The sequence below is a fragment of the Pteronotus mesoamericanus genome, unplaced genomic scaffold, assembly GCF_021234165.1.
Source record: "Pteronotus mesoamericanus isolate MK-2021 breed Mesoamerican mustached bat unplaced genomic scaffold, CSHL_Meso_final contig_26, whole genome shotgun sequence".
NCBI lineage: Eukaryota > Metazoa > Chordata > Mammalia > Chiroptera > Mormoopidae > Pteronotus > Pteronotus mesoamericanus.
Window position 1 is genome coordinate 11,734,354 of NW_026555109.1, and position 3,796 is coordinate 11,738,149.

General features: G+C 34.3%; 1 pseudogene; it reads left to right on the forward strand.

Moving 5' to 3' along the window:
- Positions 1-2,219: 2,219 nt before the first annotated feature.
- LOC129071163 (eukaryotic peptide chain release factor subunit 1-like) lies at positions 2,220-3,473 on the forward strand (annotated as a pseudogene).
- Positions 3,474-3,796: the final 323 nt, after the last annotated feature.

Below are 3,796 nucleotides of genomic sequence, written 5' to 3' on the forward strand. Positions count from 1 at the left end.
CAGGACATTAAGTAGGGTACATAGGAGGGTTTTTCCTGAGTAGAGGGAAATAATTTGGATAAAGTAAAGGCTTCTGCCATCGTGTCTAACAAATCATAAGAAAGAAGGATCAAATGGTTTCTTAGATAATTTAACTGTATCCCAGAACCAAGTTGGAAAAATATTTATATAAACACACAAATTTATTGCATCCCAAAAGATAACATTCACAATAGGTGGCATTTAATAAAAAATTATCAGGAAGGAAAATACAATCCATAAAGAGGAAAAAAATCAGCTAACTGAAACTGACTCAAATAACACAGATATAAGAATTAGCTGAAAAAAATTAATGCAATTATTATATGCATATTGCATGTATTCAGAAAAGTATGTAGACATATGTAAAATATAAAAAAGAACAAAATCTAAATTTTAGAGATAAAAACTACAATGTGTAAAATGAAAAATACACTGGATGGAATAAATGACTGCTTAGACATTTAAATTGAAGACAGGTTAGTGAATTTTAAGATCCAGAAATAGGAACTATTCAAACGAAACATTAAAAAAGTATTAAAAATATATAAGTATCTCTGAGCTGTTAGAAAACTTCAAGCAGTCTAAAATATTAAACTCCCTGAAGGAGAGAAGATAAAATGACTGAAAATTCTCCAAATTTTATGAAAATAAGAAATCTGCAGATACAAGAAACTTAACATACTCAAAGTACAAGAAACATGGTGGAAACTGTACCAAGACATACCATAACCAAATTCTACAAAAGCAGTAATTTAAAAAAAAAGATAATAGTGACCAAAGAAAAAAGACATTATACAGAAAGGAGCAAAGGTAAGAATAATAGTAGATTTATTATCAGAAACAAAGTCAATGACAAAATGACTGGGTGACATCTTTGAAGTACTGAAAGAAAAAAGCACCAATCTAGGTTTTAATAACTAGCAAAATATTTACCAAAAATGAGGCTAAATGTTGAATAAAGTCCTCAGGCAGAAGAAAAATGATATCGAATTGACATGTGGATTGACATTAGGAAACAAAGAGGGTTTGAAATGATAATTACATGGATAAACATAGAAGATATTTAATATTATTTTTAAAGTCTTTTAAAAAGTGAATGTTTTTTAAAAATTTAAGCAAAAAGTTAAATGATGGATTGTAGAGTTTATAACATTTATATAAGTATAACATAGGTCAACAACAGCACAAATTTTGTAAGAGGAAAAATGGAAGCATATTATTGTGACATTTTTGTAATTTGTGCGAAGTGGCATAGTATCATGAACATTTTACTGTGATAAGGTTAAAATGCATACTATATTCCTTGAAGAAACCACTAAAATAATAAATTGACTATAAATGTTATATCTGATAAGCTAACATAAAAGATGAAGTAGAATTTTTAAAAAATCCAAAATAAGAAAATAAAGAAAATGAAAAAAAACGAGACAAATAAAAAATACACAGAAATTTTAGCTTAAATCTAATTATGCCAGTATCACATACACATAGATTATCTAAATAGCACAATTAAAAGGTAAAAATTATCAAATTAGATCAAAAAAAACCCCCCAAAAACCCTATCCTGTATAAAAGAAATATACCTTAAGTATAGATACACACAAACTAAAAGCATAGAAAATACATTATGCAAACACTAAAAAAAATAAAACTAGAGTAACTGTATTAATATTAGACAAATAGATTTAAGAACAAAGAATATTTAGGATAAAGAAAGCCATTTCTTTAAAGGCTCACTTCTGCCCTGGCTGGTGTGGCTCAAGTGGATTGAGCACTGGCCTGTGAACCAAAGAGTTGCTGGTTCAATTCCCAATGTAGGGCACATGCCTGGGTTGCAGGCGAGATCCCAAGCAGTGGGAATGCGAAATGCAACCGCACATTGATGTTTCTCTCCCTCTCTTTCCCTCTCTAAAAATAAATAAATAAAATCTTTAAATATAAAATTATGCATGTAACTATAGAGATTATAAATACAAAAGCATTGTAAATCACATATTGATAAAGAACAGGTATTCAAAATACAAAAAAACTCTCAAACTCATTCACTCATCAAAAACCAATAAGCCAATTGGGGGAGAGGATTTAAACACACTGTGAGAGGATTGCAACTCACGCAGCTGCCCTGCCCATAGAGAAGAAGCCGGTGTCCTAAGTCAAAGCCATGGCTCAGGGAGGAGGAGGCCAGGAGATGGCCCAGTGCAGCGGTCAGAAACATGGAGATCTAGAAGATCAGGAAGCTGATTAAGGACCTGGAGGCGGCCCGCCGCAATGGACAAGCATGATATCATTGATCATTCCTCCCAAAGACCAGATTTCTCGAGTGGCAAAAATGTTGGCAGATGAGTTTGGAACTGCATCTAACCTTTAAGTCACGAGTAGACTGCCTTTCAGTCCTGGGAACCATTACATCTGCACAATGGATACAGACCTTATTAACAAAGTCCCTCCAAATGGTGTGGTTATTTAGTGTGGTACAATTTTAACGGAAGAAGGAAAGGAAAAGAAAGTCAACATTGACTTTAAACCTTTCAAACCAACTAATACATCATTGTGTTTGTGTGACAACAAATTCCATGCAGAGGCTCTTATAGCACTACTTTCAGATGACAGTAGGTTTGGCTTCAGTGTAATAGATGATAGTGGCGTGCATTTCAGCACACTCCAAAGAAACATGAGAGAGGTCCTGCACAAAGTCACTGTGGATCCCCCAAAGGAACATGGTAGAGGGGGTCAGTCAGCCTTATGTTTTGAGTGTGTAACAAAGGAAAAGTGACAACTGTGTTCGTAAAGTAGCTGAGACCGCTGTGCAGCTGTTCATTTCTGGGGATAAGGTGAGAGTTAGCTGGATCGGCTAATTTGGTATGTTTGATCAGAGGTTGCAATCAAAAGTTTTAAAATTAGTTGATATATCCTACGGTGGTGAAAGTGGATTCAACCAAGCTACTGACTTATCTACTGAAGTCCTTTCCAATATGAAATTTATTCAAGAGAAGATATTAATAGGATGACACTTTGATGAAATCAGCCAGGACACGGGGAAAGTACTGCATTGGAGTTGAAGCTACACTAAAGGCTTTTGAGATGGGAGCTGTAGAAATTCTAGTAGTCTATGAAAATCTGGATATAATGAGAATTGTCCTTCATTGCCAAGGCACAGAAGAGGAGTAAATTCTCTATCTAGCTCCAGAAAAAGAGAAGGGCGAATCTCATTTCACAGACAAAGAAACAGGACAAGAACATCAACTAATTGAGAGCATGCCCTTGCTGGAATGGTTAACAACTATAAAAACTTTGGAGCTACATTGGAAATTGCCACAGATAAATCACAAGAAGGATCTCAATTTGTGACAGGATTTGGTGGAATTGGAGGTATCTTGTGATACCAAGTGTATTTGCAAGGAATAAAATACCAAGGAGGAGATGATCAATTTTTTTACCTTGATGACTACTAAGTAGTTGACATGGGTCCATCAAAGTGTGCCTCATCCTCCAGCATCCAACCCAAGGAACATACTTATGGTGGAATCCAAACAGATCCCTGCTTTACAATCAGAACATTTCTAGAACTCAATCCATTAGCATTGGATATTGAAATGAATATCAAAACAAAACCAGATGCAACCCTACACTTTGGTTTGTCATGGTGTCAGCACAGCAGCCTACAACTAAGTTCCTAAAAGCCACTTTAGACTAATTTAAACAAGAATCCCAGCTGTTACTTTTACTTGATGGTGAAATTGGTTACTCTTGTATTTTATTGAAAAAAAAGATTTTT